The 10,742-nt window shown below is 38.7% G+C and overlaps 1 pseudogene; it reads left to right on the forward strand.

Annotated features, from left to right (window-relative positions):
• The first annotated feature begins 598 nt into the window (after positions 1 to 598).
• LOC115944628 (small ribosomal subunit protein uS5 pseudogene) lies at positions 599 to 1,496 on the forward strand (annotated as a pseudogene).
• Positions 1,497 to 10,742: the final 9,246 nt, after the last annotated feature.

The following is a 10,742-nucleotide window of genomic DNA, read 5'->3' on the forward strand; positions in this document are numbered from 1 at the left end:
CTCTTCCTTTAAGCCACCTCTGGTTGTATTTTCTGTTACTTGCAGTAAACAGTATCCTACATGTATACGTGGCAACAAAATTTTCAAGATAAAAGTTTAGGATTATAAACAGGAAGCAGAACTGAAGTCATTCTGCTGACAAAGGACAAGGCAATTTTACAGGAGCCAGCAAAGAATGTCATTTTACTGTACATGAAAAGGTCTTTTCCGGCAGCTTATATCTAATTTAGAGTATTTGAAAAGATAGGTATGTGTCTGTTCAACTGCCCCTCCAAATGACTGGAGGTTCTTCTTTGAAACTGAATGATGCATATAAGACAGTACCATCTTGTACATATATCTTTTACAAGTGTTGTAAGACCTATCTCCCAGATAGACCTATTAGTCTGAAATAAATAAGGACATTCTCAAAAAATGAAATAATATATAGATGGCATTTCCTTCTTTGTTCTACTTAATTCAAACTACCTAAATATACAAAAAGCAATGCCACCAATCTTACGCAGCTCGTAGCTACTCTTCAACTGGGCTCTGATTTAAGGTCCAACAAGAGGAGGAAGCACCTGATTTAAAGGAATTTGCATTTTTCTTCTCCAAGAAAAGACAAAACAGTAGATGACACCAGTGCTGTGAGACATCTAGGCAGCCCCAGAGGTCCTAGAATGGGAGGCCAAGACAGCTTCTGTGGAGCCAAGGCCAAGGTGTGGATCTCCATCACCAAACTGAGCCACCTGGTCCAGGATATGAAAACTGAGTCCCTAGAGGAAATCCATCTCTTCTCCCTACCCATCAAGGAATCTGACATCACTGACTTTTTCCTGGGGATATTCCTCAATGATGAGGTTTTGAAGATTATGCCCATGCAAAAGCAGACCCATACTCACCAGCAGACTAGATTCAAGGCATTTGTCACCATGGAGGACTACAACTGACTTGTCAGTCTGGGTGTTACGCACTCCAAGGAGGTAGCCACCACCATATGCGGGGCCATCATCCTGGACAAGCTCTCCATTGTCTCTGTGTGGCAAGGCTACTAGAGGAACAAGATAAGCAAGCCCTCCACTGTTCTTTGCGAGGTGACAAGCCACTAAGGCTCTGTGCTGGTGGGTCTCATCCTCACCTCCAGGGACACTGGCATTTTCTAGGCTCCTGTGCCCAACAAGCTGCTGATCATGGCAGGTACTGACAAGAGCTACTCCTTGGCCAGAGGCTGCACTGTCACCATGGACAACTTTGCCAAGGTCACCTCTGATGCTATCTTTAAGATCTAGAGACATCTCACTACCAAACCCTGCAGAGAGACTATATTCACCAAGTCTCCCAATCAGGAATTCAGGGATCATCTCATAAAGATCCATACCAGAGTTTGCAGGCAGAAGACTAAGGCTGCAGTGTGGTCATCACAAAATTCACTTTACTTTCTTAGTATAAAAACTAAGACTATTAAAAAAATAAAGGATTCTGCCCTAAAATTCACTTCTAAGTCAATTATTTAAATCTTTCTTCCTTTTGTTCTCCAAGGAGTATGGACAACTTGTCGCTTCCAGTGCTCATCTCTCCCCCATACCCTGGATTTGATCATTCCTATTCTTCCTGAACCAGCTGCCTCACAGTCTGTTAATTAGGTTCAGGAGCTCCTTTCCTTATGCCTTTAAATATGCTCACATTTCCCAGTTCACCTGCCAGTTCTTACAACCAATAAATTGTACCATATATTCCTTTCCCAACCAGCCACCGCCATGACACCCACCCCCTGCTCCCTTCACAGTCAACCTTCTTGAACTGTGGTCCCCTCATCTCTTCATTTATCAACCCACTTTACCATGCCCTCCACCTCTACTACTGGATTAAAATTGCTCTGGGGAGGGGCGCCTGGGTGGCTCAGTTGGTTAAGCGACTGCCTTCGGCTCAGGTCATGATCCTGGAGTCCCGGGATCGAGATCCGCATCGGGCTCCCTGCTCGGCAGGGAGTCTGCTTCTCCCTCTGACCCTCCTCCCTCTCATGCTCTCTGTCTCTCATTCTCTCTGTCTCAAATAAATAAATAAAATCTTTAAAAAATAAAAAAAAAATTGCTCTGGGGAAGGTCACCAATTATTGCCTCACTGCTAAAATTAAAGACCCCTATTAAGTCTCTGTATTTCTTTCTTGCTTATTTTTAAGCTTCCATTAAAGCCAAAGTGTATGTTAGACACTATATGTACAAAGTTGATTAAAACAGTCCCTATCTTAAAAAGCTCACAGTCTTATGCAAGAAATAGTCACAGAGACCATTTCAATATGGCAGTAAGTAAGTTCAATGACAGTGGCCTATACATGATAGAAGGCAATCATAGGGAACTGGAGCTAGGAAATGGTTTCTAAGAAGCAATGAATAATCTCAGTTTTAAAGGTTTAACAGAAATTCTTAATGTCATACAGTGAAAAAGATATTTCAGACAGAGCATATGTGTGTAAAGAAAAGAGAAATGACCTAAACTCAGGCCAGAACCATGAGCAGGAAGGAGAGAATGGACCCAAGCGAAATCAATTAACCTGTCATACAGAATTTGATACCAATGACTAATCTTCCCTTTCTTCGTACTCTCTGCCCTATCCCTCTCTTTTGTTGTATTCATCTTCTATTTCAAAGAGTCTGCCCCCTTCTTCCTCACACTCTAACTGCTTTCTGAAGATCTGATCCAAGCCTACTAATAGGTAGCAGACACTGCAAACCAGGTCATGGTAAAAAGTTTTCATTTGTAACTTTAATGACAGTACTGACAAGCAAAAGAATATTCAGTTCTCTCCCTAGGATTAGTCAAATTAATTGCTTTCATAAAAGTAATGTACAAACTAACATAAAAAAATAGCAGTTATAAGGATAATATGGTGCAAGAATAGTGACCTAAGGTACACTATGACAGATTAATAAAATGCATTGAAGAGAAGTAAGCAGAAAGTGATCCTGGGGAAATTAAATTGCAGAATCTAAAGTGATTTAGAAATAGTCTAACTGGAATTTAATTGCAGATGAGAAAAATTGCTCATATAAATTTTAACCAGATCTAGAAGATGTTCAAAAAGAACTGCAGAAAAGGGACGCCTGGGTGGGTCAGTTGGTTAGTATCTGCCTTCGGCTCAGGTCATCATCCCAGGGTCCTGGGATTGACTCCCACCCACATCGGGCTCCTTGCTCAGCGGGCAGCCTGTTTCTCCCTCTGCCTGCCACTCCTCCTGCTTATTCTCTTTCTCTCTCTCTGACAAATAAATAAATAAAATCTTAAAAAAAAAAAAAAGAACTAAAGAATGAATTAATGGAAGAATTCTAGACTTGTGCTTACTCTGAAGGATGTTAAGTGGGTCCTCTACCTCCAAATTCAAATGTGAGAATGTCCTGCAGAATTGCCTCTAAGAATCACAATTCCTGAGCAGAAACCTAAGAAAACAGATGGTTTTTAAGGTAACCACAGCCCATATCCATACCATATAATCGACACATCAGAGTCATTACCTGAGCTTCCTAGAAATTAATTGGAGGAGCTGATGTGTTATATTTGTACCCTAAGGCTGCAACTCTTTAAACAAATGAACTCCATGTTCTGCATTAGGTGAACTTGCCAGTGGCTTTCTAAAGGAGAAAATGCACCTTTGTAGAGGTCAAAGAGAAATATGTGAGAATAATCTCTTCTGATGGCTGTGCTCTTTAATTCCCAAAGGCCAATGGAAAGAGAAGTCCTTACAATGTTACAGAAGCAGTTTTTAAAAAACTTTTTTTAAAGAGATATAGAACGAGAGCAATTTGGTTGTCCCATACATATCGTCTTGCTAATTTCATTTCTATCAGAAAAAAAAGTAAGTCTGCTAATTGTCCATCCAAAAAAGAAAACAAACAAGGGAAGGGAGAGGATTCTTGGGTGTGCAATATGAGCTAAACTCTCAGAACCTCCGATAACTGGAGCTCAGGCTCTCTGCTTCCCTTTCAAGGGAAAGCCATTTCAACTATAAATTGACAGAATCATTTTGGAAGGCAAGACAAATACCCTTTTTTACCCTCTGAGGATAAGAAGAGAGAAAAGAAGGGGTCAACAGAAAATCTCTTCATACAGCTTAATATTATGAATACTATTTGGTATGTATTACAATGTTATAAAACTTGTGAAGTTTTTTTCATTCAATCCAATTCCCCTAAATGAGCTTGTTTGTAAGTGGATCAGCTATCACCACATTGTAAACTGCATTTAAAATTATTTTCCTTCCTCTTGAGAATTTCATTTAATAGGCTTATGTAAATTAAGTACCTTTATTTACTGCCCCATCCAAATAGAAAGAGATCAAATTGTCAATAAGAGAAACATTTTGCAACAATATAACCCAGGCATTCACATTAATAAAATACTTGAGTAGAATACTAAAAATATGTTATTTCAATGCATTGTAACGAAACAGCATCCCTTGGGACACAGAGACAAGGCAAGTATATTTATGCAGGATGTGGTCAACTAGGAAAATTACAAATCCAATTAGCACTTGATAAAGAACTCCAATACAAGCTTTTTAGAAATTGTGACTATTCAAATAGCAGCTATACTGGAAACAAACCAGATAATACAGTTTCCTGGCCTAAACAAACACACTAGTCCTAAATGAAAGCAGGAGGAAGGAGAGAAAAAAATTGTCCAGAATCCACTCTTTTGAAGCAACTACCTCAAAAGGATTTCCTTCTGATGCACAAACTCAGGAGAACAGGACAATTAATTCTATCTTTGGGAACCTGATTCAGCACCAAATATCAGGGTAGTATTGTAAAGTCTGTTCCTTAACTTTTGCTACCCTATCCTATGCTCTGCTACTTGTAATCACCCTTCTTTGTGTCATTAGTTACAAAGAAGGTCCATTAAAAGAAAGCAATCAACCATAAATTGGCATTTTATTTTTGGAAAGCAAGATGGCAAAACACATCTACAGATATGGCCATAATCTTCCTCTCACCTACGTGAACTGTCCACTCTTTTCCCAGGGCTTTCTATTAACCATATAATTTAATCTTTGAACAACCATGAAAGATAGATTTTCCTACCTTTTCACATAAGATGAAAATGAGGCTCAAACAGGTCAACTTGCAATTTGGGTCTAGCCCAGGACTGCAAAATCCATCAATGTAATACTCCACACTAACCAAATATGAGACAAAAACTATATACCATCTTAATAGATGTTATAAAAAGCACTTGACTAAATTATGCCCATTCATAATTTTAAAAAGAAAAGCACTCAAAACTAGGAATAGAGAACTTTCTCATTTTGATGAAAGACAACTATGATATAGGTAATCCGACATTTGGTTAACTTTCTAAGTTTTATCTCCTTTATCAGGTAGCTGCTACCTGATAAAGGTAGGACGTCCACAACCTTTATGCTTATACTAAGAATGACCCTGGTTGGTAGACTGCATCTGGACTGGGAGAACTAATAATCTGATAGGAAGTATAAATTCAAACTTCTTCATAATGGACATGTCCCTTGCAGGGACCATGGAGGAGATACCTATGGGGTTATTACAAGAGACAGTAGCTCTGGAGGAGCATGAAGCTTCGAAGCTAGTATGGCTCCCCCACCCACTCACTGGGGATTGTCTCCTTGCACCTGAACTCCCATGGGGGGAGGAGGTGGAGCAAGATTAACCCAAAGAATGCAGCAATGGCTTCCAAAGAAGAGGGACACCTGAGGTTGCTCTGAAGCCAAGTGTGGCAATTAGTCTTTCTTCCCCCATCCAAATGTTTAGGTGAACCTAAGACAAACCTTGAGTGGGCCAAATGGAATAAAAAATTTAAATTCTATATCATACTTAATGGTTAAATATTAAATGCATTTCTCCAGAGATCAGGGGAAAAGCAAGAATGTCCACTCTCCCTACTTCTTTTTAAAATTACATGGGAGGTCCTAGCCACTGCAATAGGCAAGAAAAGTGAATAAACACATACAGACAGAAAAGGAAAAATTAAAACTATCTTTATATTTAGAAGACAGGATTGTTTATGCAGAGAATTCTAAAGAATTAAAAAAAAAAAACTAATAGAATAAATCTACCAATGTTTCAGGATACAAAATCAAAATACAAACATCAATTCTGAGTTGGTTGCATTAGCAACAATCAAAAATCATTTTTTTTCAAATACTAGTTACATGTTATCAAAAATCTTAAAATATTTCAGAAGAAATTTTTGAGGGGTGAAGCACAGAGGATTTTCAGGGGAGTGAAAATACTCTGTATGATACTATAATGATGTATAAGTGTCATTATACATTTGTCCAAACCCAAAGAATATACAACATCAAAAGTACACCTTAACGTAAAGTACGGACTTTGGTCATTTATGATGTCAGTGTAGGCATCATTTTTAACAAAGGTACCACTTTGAGGGAGTCTACGCATGTGAGGACATAAGAAGTATATTGAAAGTCTCTGTACCTTCCCCTCAATTTTGCTGTGAACCTCAAATTATTCTTAAAAAATAAAATCTTAAAAACACACCATATCATGGCACCTGGGTGACTCAGTTGGTTAAGTGTCCGACTTTTGACCTCAGCTCAGGTCTTGATCTCAGGGTTGGGAGTTCAAGCCCCATGCTGGGCTCCACGTTGCGTATGGAGCCGACTTAAAAACAACAACAACAAACACATCATAAAATACTGAAAAAGAAACAAAACTTTAAGACCTGTAATGGAAAATTTTAAAACAGTACTGTCAGAAAGAAACAAATACATATTCCATGTTTGAAAATTGGAAGATTCAGTATTGTCAATATTGACTTAATCTGTCAATTCTCAAATTGATCAATGCCATCACGATTAAAATCCCAAAAGGTTTCTTGTAGAAACCAAGAAGAATATTCTAAAATTTACTTAGAAATTCAGAAGACTTAGAATAGGCAAAATATTAAAGAAGAATAAAGTTGAAGGGCTGACACTGCCTGTTTCCATGACTTCCTCTAAAATTACCAAAGTAATTAAGGAAGGGTGATGTTGGCAATAAGGACAGATAGAGATCAAAAAGAGAAGAATAGAAAGTCCAAAAACAGACCCACAAAATAGATCAACTGAGTTTAGGCAGCAGACAAAGTAAATTCCTGGGGAAAGAAGAAGAAATGGTCTGTAAGAAGTGAAAATCCAGATGGAAGTAAATACATCTTGATCCCTACACCTCATACCATATATTTAAAAAATCCTTTCCAAAAGAATATAAAACCAAACAGTACAAAGCTTCTAGACAATAACTAAAGAGAGTATATTAGTGATATCTTGGTATAACAAAAGTCTTCATAGGCACAAAAAGCACTCGATTAGCAAGAAAAGAGATGTGAACCAGACCCCAAAGGTTATAATTTCTGGACTTCAAAAGTTACCATTAAAAGAAAATGAAAGGGGCGCCTGGGTGGCTCAGTTGGTTAAGCGACTGCCTTCGGCTCAGGTCATGATCCTGGAGTCCCTGGATCAAGTCCCACATCGGGCTCCCTGCTCGGCAGGGAGCCTGCTTCTCCCTCTGACCCTCCACCCTCTCATGTGCTCTCTGTCTCTCTCATTCTCTCTGTCTCAAATAAGTAAATAAAATCTTTAAAAAAAAAGAAAAAGAAAATGAAAGGAGGGGCGCCTGGGTGGCTCAGTCAGTGAAGCATCTGCCTTCAGCTCAGGTCATGATCCCAGGGTCCTGGGATTGAGCCCCACATCAGGTTCCCTGCTCAGTGGGGAGCCTGCTTCTCCCTCTCCCTCTGCTGCTCCCCCTGCTTGTATGCACTCTCTCTCTCTCTCTCTGTGTCAAATAAATAAATAAAATCTTAAAAAAAAACAAAAAAAGAAAGAAAGAAAATGAAAGGAAAGCTACAGACCAATAGAAAATATATGCAAGAGATATGTCTGGAAAAGGATTAATGAGACTGTGTAAACTATCCAGTTTTTCTATTGGGCAAAAGACTTGAACAGAAACTTCTGCAGAAAGTATAGAACACTTAAGTCATTTCCATGTCTTGGCTGTTGTAAATAATATTGCAATGAATGTGGGGGTACAGATAATCTCTTCGAAGTAGTGATTTTGTTTTCTTCAGATATATACCCAGAAGTACGATTGCCACATCATATGGTAATTCTAATTTTTTTTTTTTTTTTTGAGGATCCTCCACATTGTTTTCCACAGTGGATGTTACCAATTTATGTTCCCACCAACAGTGCACAAAGGCTCCTTTTTATCCATATCCTTGTCAGCATTTATCTTTGTCTTTTTGAGAACAATCATTCTAATAGGTGTGAGGGGATATCTCAGGGGGGTTTTATTTGCATTTCTCTTATGATTAGTGATACTGAGCACCTTTTCATGCACCCGTTGGCTATTTATATCTTCTTTGTAGAAAATGTCTATTCAAGTCCTCTGCCATTATTTGAATCAAATTTCTGGGTTTTTGCTATTTAGTTGTACAGGTTCCTTGACTATTTGGGAAATATGGTTTGCAAATATTTTCTCCCATTCCATAAGCTGCCTTGGCATTTTGTTGTTGGTTTTGTTGAGAGGGATGGGGGATTGGTTTTTTGCTGTGCAAAAGCTTTTAAGTTTGATGTAATCCCACCTGTGTACTTTTGCTTTTTTTTTTTTTGCCTGTGTTGTCATATCCAAGAAAAACCATTGCCAAAACCCATGTCAGGGCTTTTTCCCTATATTTTCTTCTAGGAGTTTCATGGTTTTGAATCTTAAATTTGTATCTTTAATCCAGTCTCACTTAATTTTTTTGAGCTGTATAAATTAGGGTCCAGTTTCCTTCTTCTCCACATGGACATCCAGTTTTTGCACCACCATTTATTGACGAGGTTGGCTCCCTTGTCAAATATTAGTTAGCCGTAATGCCTGGGTTCTCGGTTCTGTTTCACTGGTCCATGTATCTTTTGTTTCTGTTTTTTTAAAGATTTATTTATTTAAGTAATCTCTGCACCCAACGTGGGGTTTGAACTCACAACCCTGAGATCAAGAGTCACGTGCTCTACTGACTGAGCCAGCCAGGCGCCCCTCACTGGTCCATGTGTCTGTTCTTAAGCCAGCACCATACTGTTTTGATTACTATAGCTTTGCAATGTAGTTTGGAATCAGATGATACATGTATGATGGAATATTATTCAGCCATAAAAAGGAAATCTTGCCATTTGTGACATGGGTGAAATCTGAGGGTATTATGCTAAGTGAAATAAGTCAGATAGAAAGATATAAACTGTATGATCTTATTTACATGTGGAATCTTAGAAAGTCAAACTATCATATAAACAGGAGATTGCTGTTGCCAGGGGCCAGGAAATGGGGTAGAGATGGAAGCTGGTAGTCAAAAGATACAAAGTTCCAGTTCGAAAGTGAATATATTCTGGGCATCTAATACAAAGCATGGTAACTACACTAAACATTGGTTAACAATACTGTATTGTATACTTGAAAGTTCCTAAGAGGATAGATCTAAAATGTTCTCTCACCACAAAAGGGGATGGGTAACTATGTGAGGTGATGAAAATGTTCACTAACTTACACATTAAACTTACACAATGCTATATCAGTCATCTCAAAGCTAGAGAAAGACAGATAGAGGAATGGTCAAAAGCACATAAAAAAAAAAACCAACATCATTAGTCATAAAGGAAATACAAATTAAAACCACAAATAGGATACCCACTAGAATGGCTAATTGAGAGTATTAATATCAAATTTTATAGAGTACATGCAACAAATAGACACTGTCATATACCACAGTGATACAAGTACCTTGGCACACTGTTTGGCAATTTTGTTGAAAGCAGAAATTCTAACCTCAGCATTATAGATACTGTGAACCAAAGAATTCCCTGCAAGCAGAACTATCCTGTGCCTTATATGTGTGTATAGCAGTCTCCTGGATCTCTATCCATTCCTACCTAGCTATGATTACCAAAAATGTTTCCAGACATTGCCAAATTCCCCCAGGGCAGCAAAATCACCCACAGCTCACAACCACAGATTTAGGTTACACATACATCTATCCATTTGTTGTTGGTTTTGTTGAGAGGGATATCCATCTAGCAATTCCATTCCTAGGTATTTACCCAAAAGACTTGACCACAAATGTCCTTAAAAAATCTGTACATGCCTGATCACAACAATTTTCTTCATACTAGCCAAAAAGTAGAAATAAAGCAAATGTCCATCAAGTGAACAGATAAACAAATTTTAGTATATTCACGTAACGGAACACAACTCAGCACTGAAAGTGAAGTAACGACTCATATGTCCAACAACACAGATAAATTTTTAAAACATGTGGAGCAAAAGAGACCAGAAAGTACATACTGCAGGATTATGTTTATTTCAAGATCTAAAACAGACAAAGCTAAGCTAGGTGAATGGAACAGCTGCTGTGTCAGAGAAGGGCAGGGGTCAGGAAAGGGCATAAGAGAACTTGCTTAAAATATGTACCTGCAGGGGGGCGGAGCAAGATGGCGGAGGAGTAGGAGACCTGGATTTCGTCTCCTCTCAGGAATTCAGCTGGATAGGGATCAAACCATTCTGAACACCTACAAACTCAACAGGAGATCGAAGAAAAGAAGAGCAACAACTTTCTCATCAGAAAAGCGACCACTTTCTGGAAGGTAGGACATGCGGAGAAGTGAATCCGAGGTGATATTCGGGAGGATAGACGGCGGGGGAGGGGCCTCCGTCCGCCGCTTCTGGCAAGTGATAGAGCCGCAGAGCACAAAATCGGAA

The sequence above is a fragment of the Leptonychotes weddellii genome, unplaced genomic scaffold, assembly GCF_054177405.1.
Source record: "Leptonychotes weddellii isolate Sample4059 unplaced genomic scaffold, ASM5417740v2 HiC_scaffold_5214, whole genome shotgun sequence".
Lineage (NCBI taxonomy): Eukaryota > Metazoa > Chordata > Mammalia > Carnivora > Phocidae > Leptonychotes > Leptonychotes weddellii.